The sequence below is a fragment of the Canis aureus genome, chromosome 27, assembly GCF_053574225.1.
Source record: "Canis aureus isolate CA01 chromosome 27, VMU_Caureus_v.1.0, whole genome shotgun sequence".
NCBI lineage: Eukaryota > Metazoa > Chordata > Mammalia > Carnivora > Canidae > Canis > Canis aureus.
This window is the reverse complement of record NC_135637.1, coordinates 46,869,092-46,881,274: the sequence shown is the minus strand read 5'-3', so window position 1 is coordinate 46,881,274 and position 12,183 is coordinate 46,869,092. Positions and strand designations below refer to the sequence as shown.

The 12,183-nt window shown below is 47.7% G+C and overlaps 1 long non-coding RNA gene across 1 annotated transcript; it reads right to left on the bottom strand.

Moving 5' to 3' along the window:
- Window positions 1–1,752: 1,752 nt before the first annotated feature.
- On the bottom strand, window positions 1,753–4,125 carry LOC144299413 (uncharacterized). Its single transcript, XR_013366156.1, has 3 exons — window positions 4,066–4,125; window positions 3,723–3,893; window positions 1,753–2,222 (listed from the first exon to the last, which is right to left on the bottom strand). It is a non-coding gene; the product is annotated as an uncharacterized LOC144299413 (long non-coding RNA).
- Window positions 4,126–12,183: the final 8,058 nt, after the last annotated feature.

The window sequence follows — 12,183 nt, the reverse complement described above, 5'->3', positions numbered from 1 at the left end:
TCCTCCCTGCATTATTTGTTGCAGATTCCCCTCAAGGTCCCTACAAACTCTGCTGTCCTCCTCGCTAAGTTGCCAGGTGGCCTTCCTCACACCTTCATCTCTAAAATTTCTGAGCCCCAGCTCACCAGGCCTCTCTTGGCAAGGGTTGTGGCACTTGTCTTTTTACTGTTACAACGGGGCAAGGGAATACCAAGAGGGTCTTGGATGAATCTCCTGGGAGTCAAACTTATTGCTCTTTATGCCCTGGTTTTAATTTTTTTTCCGATTTTATTTATTTATTCATGAGAGACACAGAAAGAGAGGCAGAGACAGAGGCAGAGGGAGAAGATTTCCCTCGGGGAGCCCGATGTGGGACTTGATCCAAGAAGTGCAGGATCACGCCATGAGCTGAAGGCAGGTGCTCAACTGCTGAGCCACCCAGGCGTCCTTCTATGTCCCGGTTTAAAAGCAGCCCTATCCTTTCCTAACCTGGGTCATTCACTCCAACCAAGAATGGGGGCTCCTTTGCTTGCCAACTCGGTGCTAGACACAAAGAGGATAAAGTCTTCAGGTGGCAGCCGTGGCTTCTAACTCTGTGGGACTCCTCCGCTCACCAGTGGATAGTTGTGGAACCTAACCAACGTTATCACTTGGTGGGTTTGACAGAACTTACCTCACAAGATGCAGTTCTGGGCATGCGGTCATGTCATGTCCAACGGTCTTCCACCAGGGCCCAGCAGCATTACAGGAACGGCTTTATGAAACATATCCGAGCCACCTCTGTGTACAGCATGGGTTTGCTCCAGACTCCTGGAAGGTATCGTTCCCTACCCATGATACACCCAATCTTCTGAGATCTGCTCAGTCTTATGCCCAAGTAACAAGGCTGCTTTCAACTGCAGCTTAGACTCTGCTGCTCTGCAGAGAACTTTCCTATTCTGGGATACACTCAAAAGTCGAAGTCTTTTTGGGTTCAGTCAGTTAAGAGTCTGACTTTGGTCAGGTCGTGATCTCAACGTCCTAGAATGGAGCCCTGCGTTGGGAACTTTGGCTCAGGTTGTGATCTCAATGTCCTGGGATCGTGCCCGGTGTTGGGATCTGTGCTCAGCAGGGAACCTGCTTCTCCCTCTCCCTCTGCTCCTGCCCTGTGCTCTCCTTCTTCAACAAATAAAACCTTTTTTTTTTTTAAGTGGCAGTCTTTTGTGTCACCTGGTATACAAGGCAGAGAGTGTTCTGAGATGTGGAATATGTTGTCCTAAAAACCTGAAAAGTCCTCTCAGGCATTGTGCTTCCTTCTCTGCAGGAGATTCAAGTGGTATAACTCATGTTTTACTTTGGATGATAGGACCCAGCATGTCCCCAACTGTTGGGGCACTCAAAATTGTTCTCATGTGGCAGATAATTGAATCTTCACAGGCATCTTCTCCAACAATGGAATGCACGTCTCTTACCAAGGCTTCCAATGTGCCAGACATTTCCTGTAATCTAACTCCATTGACAAGCTATCAGAGGAGCAAATCGGCACAATGTTCTTCAGATACCCAGGTGGTACGTGAACTATGACAGACTGGAAAGGTACAACCCTGGAGCAATGGGAAATGCATACTGTTGTCTGCTCCATGTGAATCCAAATGGTATCTGATAGGGATAGAAAGAAACACATTTGCCAACTAATGTTTGTATACCATGTACCTGAAAAGTCATGAATCTGGCTTGAGCGAAGAGACTACATCTGGCATAGCAGCTTCAGTTGGGGCTACTATCTGGGTGAATTTATGGAAATTTCGGCCAACCTCCAGGATGAATCTGGTTTCTGCAGGGGTAGACAGGTGAATTAAATGGAAATATGACAAGGACCATCACTTGAATCCTTTATATCCTTAAGAGGAATAAAATTAGGGATGCCTGGGTGGCTCAGTAGTTGAGCATTTGTCTTAGGGTCAGGGAGTGATCCTGGGGTCCCAGGATCCAGTCCCACATTGGACTCCCTGCATGGAGCCTGCTTCTCCTCCCTCTGCCTATGTCTCTACCTCTCTCTCTCTGTCTCATGTGAATAAATAAAATCTTTTTTAAAAACAAAGGAATAAAAAAAACACCAAACAAAACAAAACAACAAAAGAGTAATAAAAATATCCGTCATTCCTCCTAGATTGTGATATTGTTTTATACTTACTATTTTGACCAGGGATGGAAACAGGTACAGAGGCCTCCACTTGGCCTCCACAATCATGATAGTTCTGATCCTACAAATGAAAGACGCAATGTGTGTTCTGCATGGATTTTCAAACATTCTATTCCATTACACATCTGCAAACTGAGTAATGTCACACGGTTACCATTGTGAGCTGGATCCTGACCTGGGATTCTATTTATTTGGCTCCCCATAGGCCCCATCCTAACAGTGAGCCACGATTATGTTTTGTATATCCAGAAACTAATGTTAACTCTGACCCTACATCCAACAATATTAAAATTCTTGGTATATTCCCCCTTCCCCAGTCCACTCCTCAAATTACTCCTAGAGTCCAATCCCCCTTGTTTATTTACATTTACCCAAATGTGGTAGGCAGCCTCCCAAATGGCCACAATGATTCTAGCCTCCTGGTATTCAGTCATTCCCTTGTGAAGTCCCCTGCCTCACTGAGTAAGGCAGACCTGTGACAATCTGTGACAATTACAATGTGTGACTTCCAACGTTAGGTCATAAAAGGCATTGTGACTTCCGCTTTGCTTCCCCTGGATCACTTGCTTTCACGTCATGGAAACACCCAAGTAGTCTTATGGAAACATCCATGAGGCAAGGAATTGAGGCCTCTGGTCAAAAACTTACTGGCCGGGCACCGGGGTGGCCCAAGTCATGATCCCAGGGTCTTGGGGTCAAGCCCCACATCAGGCTCTCTGTTCAGCAGGGAGCCTGCTGCTCCCCCTGCTTGTGCATGTGAGTAAGCTGCCTTGGAAGTGGACATCCCAGGCTCAGCTCAACCTTCAAATGACTACAGCCCCAACCCACATCTTGTGTGCATTCTCAGAGACACCATGAGCCAGCACTATCTGGCTAAGCTTTAACTAGATTTTTGACCCACAGAAACCACGTGAGATAACAAAAATAGTCAATTATGCTACTAAGTTTTGGGGTAACTTATTGCACAGCTACAGGTAAAAGATATGCTGAATAACTGTACGAAAATTCCTGGAAGAATATTTATCCCCTTGCCATACATACATGGTCCTTTGTTCTGGGGACCTGGCTTCCTCTTCAAAGACTAGACAGTCCCAGGCCTGAACACTGACTAGAACTTGGCAAGGGATCATGCCTTTGTATTGAGCCGTCTTCAGCCTCCCATCATCCAGCCTTGATTTCTTTTGATAATAAGAGTACTACTCCTGGTGGCTGACCTTCCATTTTGTACGAAAAACACTGGGCTCTTCAAACCATTTCTGGAACCCTTTGTGGGTTGGTGCCTTGGCTGCCACTCCAACCTCATGGCTCACAGTAAATGGTGTAAACCTGGCCTCTGATGGTTCAATGCCACCGCCTGACCTCAAGTGCTGCAGGGTCCTGTCATCCGTTTCTATGACAGCCACTCTTACTGTTTGTCAGCACTGGCCTATGCACGTACCCCACCACTGAACTGTTTAACGACGCTGCTGTCCCTCTCATCAGCATATTCCTAGAGCCTTGGTAAATGATGTGTTTGTCGGTGCTTCCTGTGGAATATATCCATTTGCTTGGGTTTTCTTACCTTAGAAAGTCATCATATGTATCCCAGCTTCACAATCCCTGAGCGGTTTAGCCTTCAGCTGCCATCTGTCAGGGGTCCAGCAATTTCAACCTCACTGAGCACGGGCCGTAGCTTCCTTTCATGCTTCTAGAAGCCATCCTTGTAGCAAGTTCACACAAACTCCTGCGGTCCCTGACAGAATGTCAAACCTTGTATCTCAGAAGAATACTCCCAAAGCAGTAAATTCACCCTACCCAATCTGAATCCCCCTCTCCTTTATCAAGCACCTATACTCCAGTCCCAAACACAGTCCCCAAGCTGGTACTTGCTGGTTAGGTCGTTTAGCCTCCTTAGGGTGTAGTACCTTCATCTGCCTTCTCAGCCTGAGCGCATCTCCTGCTCTGTTATGCTGGAACATAGCCCCTGTTACACACAAGGGGAGAAACTGGAGAAGAGGGCAAGAAGAGCAAATTCTGTCTCAGTGAAGGATAGCTCTGCAAGTATTCAAATAAAAGACTTTGATGGGGTTTTTGTTTCTTAGGGGGATGGTTTTTTTGTTTTGTTTTTGGTTTTGTGCTTTGGTTGTTTTCTTTTTAGGTAGGCCTCATGCCCAGTATGGGGACAGAACTCACCCCCGAAAGTCAAGAACTAAGCCAAGATCAAGTGCAATGCTTAACCAACAGAGCAACCCAAGTGCCCTAAAGATTTTAGCTTTGCTCGTTTTGTTTTTAAGATTTTATTTATTCTTGAGAGAGACAGAGAAAAAGGCAGAGACCTAGGCAGAGGGAGAAGCAGGCTCCGTGCCAGGAGCGCTATGCAGGACTTGATCCCAGGACCCCAGGATCAAGCCTTGAACAGAAGGCAGATAGATGCCCAACTACTGAGCCACCCAGGCGTCCCAAGATTTTAGTTTTTAATAGAGTGGGAGGGCAGCCCGGGTGGCTCAGTGGTTTAGCGCGCCATCAGCCCAGGGCCTGATCCTGGAGACCCGGGATCGAGTCCCACGTCAGGCTCCCTGCAAGGGGCCCGCCTCTGCCTCTGACTGTGCCCCTCTCTCTGTCATAAATAAATAAAATTTAAAAAAAACTAGAGTGGCTTGGCCCACTCAGTCCCATGGGCTCAGGCAAGGGGCCTGCCTCTGCCTCTGACTGTGCCCCTCTCTCTGTCATAAATAAATAAAATTTAAAAAAAACTAGAGTGGCTTGGCCCACTCAGTCCCATGGGCTCAGAGGGTTAAGGACGATTTCAGATCACAGGGGCCTCAATGCAGGTAACTCCATCGACACGCCCAGGGGCCAGTCTTTCCCGAATGGGAGGACTTTAGCACAGCAAACCCGCCGTGGCTGGGAGTTGAGGCTTCTCGGGAACTCCGCTTCCCTGGGCAGTAGGTCCCAGGCAGACCCTTAGCTGCTCGGCCCGCATCCCCCGCGCCCACCAGCCCGAGAGGAAGGCGTCCTGGCCGCTCCCCAGCAGCTCCCGAGGCGGGCTCTCGATCGCCAGTCGGCTCCCTGCCTCCGTGCGCCCGGCCCAGCACAGCCGTCCAACGCCGGGGTCCCCCTCGCTAACCACTTACTCGTCAGGACGCTCCCAGAGCGCGTGATGTGCGCGGGCTCGTGCCCTCCGTCCGCGGGCCGCCCTCCCGAGTCAGCGATTCAGCGCCGCTGACGCCCTGACCCTGACCGTGGGGCCTGCGCATCCGCAGCCCGAGGCGAGGCCCGCGGGGGGCGGGGCGGGGGCGGCTGCGACCGGGCCTAGCACGTGCCCTCGGGCCTCGGGTCAAGGCGACCAGGCCGCGCAGGTGGCGCAGGCGGCTCGAGCCGGAGAGAACGGCTCCGCCGGCCCGGCCCGTGGTGCCGCCGCCCGCACCCCCGGGGCCGACCGTCCGCCGCCCCGTCACACCCGGGGGCGCGGGGAGCCTGGGCCAGGCTGCGGCACACCCCGCCGTCCCGCGGCCTCGCAGGTGGGCTCGGGGCTCCTGCTCCACGTGGCGAGGCCCGGTGACCCCGGAGCCCCCCGCCGCTGACCATGGCGACGTGGGGACCCGAGTCGTCCCAAGAGCCCGGAACGGAAGGCTCAGAGCCTGACCGCGGCGCCGCGAAGCTTCCTCTGGCTCCCACGGCGGCGCCGGGAGGGGCGGCTTCTCCCTGAGTCACGTGGGGTGTGGGAGGGAAGAGCCTGCGCCCCTCCCCGGGTCACGCGGTCGGCAGCGGGCACAGCCCCGCCCCTTCCGTGGGTCCCCTGCGGGGAGGGCCTGCGCTTGTGGGTTCTTTGGTGGCCAATTAGCCATCATAGAGCGTAACACCCAGTGCTCATCCCGTCAAGTGCCCCCTCAGGGCCCGTCACCCAGTCACCCCCACCCCCGCCCTCCTCCCCTTCCACCTCCCCTAGCTCGTTTCCCGGAGTTAGGAGTCTTCACGTTCTGTCTCCCTTTCTGACGTTTCCCACACGTTTCTTCTCCCTTCCCTCATATTCCCTTTCACTATTATTTATATTCCCCAGATGAATGAGAACATACACTGTCTGTCCTCCTCCGACTGACTTACTTCACTCAGCATAATACCCTCCAGGTCCATCCACGTTGAAGCAAATGGTGGGTATTTGTCGTTTCCAATGGCTGAGGAATATTCCATTGTATACGTAGACCACAGCTCTTGACCGGAGGCTCCTTCCATAGTTTGGCTATTGTGGACATTGCTGCTAGAAACATCGGGGTGCAGGTGTCCCGGCGTTTCATTGCATCTGAATCTTTGGGGTAAATCCCCAGCAGTGCAATTGCTGGGTCGTAGGGCAGGTCTATTTTTACCTCTTTGAGGAACCTCCACACAGTTTTCCAGAGCGTCTGCACCAGTTCCCATTCCCACCAACAGTGTATGAGGGTTCCCCTTTCTCCACATCCTCTCCAACATTTGTGGTTTCCTGCCTTGTTAATGTTCCCCATTCTCACTGGTGTGAGGTGGTATCTCATTGTGGTTTTGATTTGTATTTCCCTGATGGCCAGTGATGCGGAGCATTTTCTCATGTGCGTGTTGGCCATGTCTATGTCTTCCTCTGTGAGATTTCTGTTCATGTCTTTTGCCCATTTCATGATTGGATTGTTTGTTTCTTTGGTGTTGAGTTTAATAAGTTCTTTATAGATCTTGGAAACTAGCCCTTTATCTGATATGTCATTTGCAAATATCTTCTCCCATTCTGTAGGTTGTCTTTGAGTTTTGTTGACTGTATCCTTTGCTGTGCAAAAGCTTCTTATCTTGATGAAGTCCCAATAGTTCATTTTTGCTTTTGTTTCTTTTGCCTTCGTGGATGTATCTTGCAAGAAGTTACTATGGCCGAGTTCAAAAAGGGTGTTGCCTGTGTTCTTCTCTAGGATTTTGATGGAATCTTGTCTCACATTTAGATCTTTCATCCATTTTGAGTTTATCTTTGTGTATGGTGAAAGAGAGTGGTCTAGTTTCATTCTTCTGCATGTGGATGTCCAATTTTCCCAGCACCATTTATTGAAGAGACTGTCTTTCTTCCAGTGGATAGTCTTTCCTCCTTTACCGAATATTAGTTGACCATAAAGTTCAGAGTCCACTTCTGGATTCTCTATTCTGTTCCACTGATCTATGTGTCTGTTTTTGTGCCAGTACCACACTGTCTTGATGACCACAGCTTTGTAGTACAACCTGAAATCTGGCATTGTGATGCCCCCAGATATGGTTTTCTTTTTTAAAATTCCCCTGGCTATTCGGGGTCTTTTCTGATTCCACACAAATCTTAAAATAATTTGTTCTAACTCTCTGAAGAAAGTCCATGGTATTTTGATAGGGATTGCATTAAACGTGTATATTGCCCTGGGTAACATTGACATTTTCACAATATTAATTCTGCCAATCCATGAGCATGGAATATTTTTCCATCTCTTTGTGTCTTCCTCAATTTCTTTCAGAAGTGTTCTATAGTTTTGAGGGTATAGATCCTTTACATCTTCGGTGAGGTTTATTCCTAGGTATCTTATGCTTTTGGGTGCAATTGTAAATGGGATTGACTCCTTAATTTCTCTTTCTTCAGTCTCATTGTTAGTGTATAGAAATGCCACTGATTTCTGGGCATTGATTTTGTATCCTGCCACGCTACCGAATTGCTGTATGAGTTCTAGCAATCTTGGGGTGGAGACTTTTGGGTTTTCTATGTAGAGTATCATGTCATCGGCGAAGAGGGAGAGTTTGACTTCTTCTTTGCCAATTTGAATGCCTTTTCTGTCTTTTTGTTGTCTGACTGCTGAGGCTAGGACTTCCAGTACTATGTTGAACAGCAGTGGTAAGAGTGGACATCCCTGTCTTGTTCCTGATTTTAGGGGAAAGGCTCCCACTGCTTCCCCATTGAGAATTATATTTGCTGTGGGCTTTTCATAGATGGCTTTTAAGATGTCGAGGAATGTTCCCTCTATCCCTACACTCTGAAGAGTTTTGATCAGAAATGGATGCTGTATTTTGTCAAATGCTTTCTCTGCATCTAATGAGAGGATCATATGGTTCTTGGTTTTTCTCTTGCTGATATGATGAATCACATTGATTGTTTTACAGGTGTTGAACCAGCCTTGTGTCCCCGGGATAAATCCTACTTGGTCATGGTGATAATTTTCTTAATGTACTGTTGGATCCTATTGGCCAGTATCTTGTTGAGAATTTTTGCATCCATGTTCATCAGGGATATTGGTCTGTAATTCTCCTTTTTGGTGGGATCTTTGTCTGGTTTTGGAATTAAGGTGATGCTGGCCTCATAGAACGAATTTGGAAGTACTCCATCTCTTTCTATCTTTCCAAACAGCTTTAGGAGAATAGGTATGATTTCTTCTTTAAACGTTTGATAAAATTCCCCTGGGAAGCCATCTGGCCCTGGACTCTTGTGTCTTGGGAGGTTTTTGATGACTGCTTCAATTTCCTCCTTGGTTATTGGCCTGTTTAGGTTTTCTAATTCTTCCTGTTCCAGGTTTGGTAGTTTGTGGCTTTCCAGGAATGCGTCCATTTCTCTTAGATTGCCTAATTTATTGGCGTATAGCTGTTCATAATATGTTTTTAAAATCGTTTGTATTTCCTTGGTGTTGGTATTGATCTCTCCTTTCTCATTCATGATTTTATTAATTTGAGTCTTCTCTCTCTTCTTTTTAATAAGGCTGGCTAATGGTTTATCTATCTTATTAATTCTTTCAAAGAACCAACTCCTGGTTCTGTTGATCTGTTGACCAGAAGACCACAGTTCTTCTGGTCTCGATTTCATTGAGTTCTACTCGAATCTTTATTAACTCCCTTCTTCTCTTGGGTGTAGGATCTATTTGCTGTTTTTTCTCTAGCTCCTTTATGTGTAAGGTTAGCTTTTGTATTTGAGTTCTTTCCAGTTTTTGAATGGATGCTTGTATTGTGATGTATTTCCCCCTTAGGACTGCTTTTGCTGCATCCCAAAGATTTTGGATGGTTGTATCTTCATTCTCATTAGTTTCCATGAATCTTTATTTTTAATTTTTTAAAATTTTTATTTATTTATGATAGTCACACAGAGAGAGAGAGAGGCAGAGACATAGGCAGAGAGAGAAGCAGGCTCCATGCACCGGGAGCCCGACGTGGGATTCGATCCCAGGTCTCCAGGATCGCGCCCTGGGCCAAAGGCAGGCGCCAAACCGCTGCGCCACCCAGGGATCCCCTCCATGAATCTTTTTAATTCTTCCTTAATTTCCTGGTTGACCCTTTCATCTTTTATCAGGATGGTCTTAACCTCCACGTGTTTGAGGTCCTTCCAAACTTCTTGTTGTGATTTAGTTCTAATTTCAAGGCATTATGGTCTGAGAATATGCAGGGGACGATCCCAATCTTTTGGTATCGGTTCAGACCCGATTTGTGACCCAATATGTGGTCTATTCTGGAGAAAGTTTCATGTGCACTTGAGAAGAATGTGTATTCAGTTGAGTTTGGATGTAAAGTTCTGTAGATATCTGTGAAATCCATCTGGTCCAGTGTATCATTTAAAGCTCTCGTTTCTTTGGAGATGTTGTGCTTAGAAGACCTATCGAGTATAGAAAGAGCTAGATTGAAGTCACCAAGTATAAGTGTATTATTATCTAAGTATTTCTTCACTTTGGTTAATAATTGATTTATATATTTGGCAGCTCCCACTTTCGGGGCATATATATTGAGGATTGTTAAGTCCTCTTCTTGGACAGATCCTTTAAGTATGATATAGTGTCCCTCTTCATCTCTCACTACAGTCTTTGGGGTAAATCTTAGTTTATCTGATATAAGGATGGCTACCCCTGCTTTCTTTTGAGGACCATTCGAATGGTAAATGGTTCTCCAACCTTTTATTTTCAGGCTGTAAGTGTCCTTCTGTCTAAAATGAGTCTCTTGTAGACAGCAGATAGATGGGTCCTGCTTTTTTATCCAGTCTGAAACCCTGCGCCTTTTGATGGGGTCATTAAGCCCATTCACATTCAGAGTTACTATTGAGAGATATGAATTTAGTGTCATCATGATAACTATTCAGTCCTTGTTTTTGTGGAATGTTCCACTGAACTTCTTCTTAAAGGGGAATTTTAAGAGTTCCCCCTTAAAATTTCTTGCAGAGCTTGTTTGGAGGTCACATATTCTTTTAGTTGCTGCCTGTCTTGGAAGCTCTTTATCTCTCCTTCCATTTTGAATGAGAGCCTTGCTGGATAAAGTATTCTTGGTTGCCTTTTAGTTGCTGCCTGTCTTGGAAGCTCTTTATCTCTCCTTCCATTTTGAATGAGAGCCTTGCTGGATAAAGTATTCTTGGTTGCATGTTCTTCTCATTTAGGACCCTGAATATATCCTGCCAGCCCTTTCTGGCCTGCCAGGTGTCTGTGGAGAGGTCTGCTGTTACCCTAATACTCCTCCCCATAAAAGTCAGGGATTTCTTGTCTCTTGCTGCTTTAAGCATCTTCTCTTTATCTTTGGAATTTGCAAGCTTCACTATTAAATGTCGAGGTGTTGAACGGTTTTTATTGATTTTAGGGGGGGGATCTCTCTATTTCCTGGATCTGAATGCCTGTTTCCCTTCCCAGATTAGGAAAGTTTTCAGCTAGAATTTGTTCAAATACATATTCTGGCCCTCTGTCCCTTTCGGCACCCCCGGGAACACCAATTAAACGTAGGTTTTTCTTCCTCAGGCTGTTGTTTATTTCCCTTAATCTATCTTCATGGTCTTTTAATTGTTTGTCTCTTTTTTCCTCAGTTTCCCTCTTTGCTATCAACTTGTCTTGTAGGTCACTCACTCGTTCTTCCACCTCGTTAACCCTCGTCGTTAGGACTTCTAGTTTGGATTGCATCTCATTCAATTGATTTTTAATTTCTGCCTGATTAGCTCTAAATTCTGCAGTCATGAAGTCTCTTGAGTCCTTTATGCTTTTTTCTAGAGCCACCAGTAGCTGTATAATAGTGCTTCTGAATTGGCTTTCTGACATTGAATTGTAATCCAGATTTTGTAACTCTGTGGGAGAGAGGACTGTTTCTGATTCTTTCTTTTGAGGTGAGGTTTTCTTTCTAGTCATTTTGCTCAGTGCAGAGTGGCCAAAAGCAAGTTGTATTGGGAAAAGGAGAAAAAGGAGAGAAAGAAGGAAAGAAAAGAGAAAGAGAAAAAAAAGGAAGAAAAAAAAATGAAAAAAAAAAGAAGAAAAAGAGAAAGAAAAAGAAAGAAAGGAGAAAAAAGGGGGGGTGGGGGAAGGAAACAAATCAAAAAGCAAAAAAAAAAAAAAAAAAAAGAACCACGGGGGAGTATCTTCTGATTCTGTGTACTTTAAGTCCCTTGGCTTCCCCTGGAAGTTGTCAGTCTAGCTGGTCTTCTGGGGGAGGAGCCTGCTGTGCTGATTTTCAGGTGTTAGCAGTTGGGGGAGCTGCTCTGCCCCTGCCTGGTGCAGGGCTCAGTGGGGGTTGTTTACCCTGTGAGGCCCCAGGAGCAAGAGCCCTAGTGGCGGGGCAGCTCTGGAAACCTGGATTCAGCCCCCGCAGGAACTCCGAAGCGTCTGCAGCGCCTGAGGCTCTGGGGCGGGGCCACTGATCTGCTCAGCTCAGGGCAGGAGCGTCCTTGCTGTCCTGGGCCCTCCCGGCCTCTGCCTGTCCCGGGGGGAGGCCGGATCCTGGGCTGTGTCCCAGTGCCCTGTGCTCCGGTGCCTGCGCTGTTGTGTTCGCGCTCCCGGGCCGCGCAACCCCCTCCGCGGAGCCGCCGCCCGAGCCTCTCCGAGCTGCTCCTGGAACCGCGCAACCCCCTCCGCGGAGCCGCCGCCCGAACCCCTCCGAGCTGCTCCGGGTCCCGCCGGGTCCCGCCGCGCGCTGCAGCCCTTAGGGAGCTCGGCGCACTCTCCTGGGCGCGCAGTTGCTCTGTTACTGTCCCGGGGAGCCCGAGGGCATCCCCGCCCTCCTGGGTCCTGCTCCAACTCCCTGCGAGCCCCTTTCCGCCCGGAAAGGTTGGTGTAGCTCCTGCTTCTCCGGGAAGG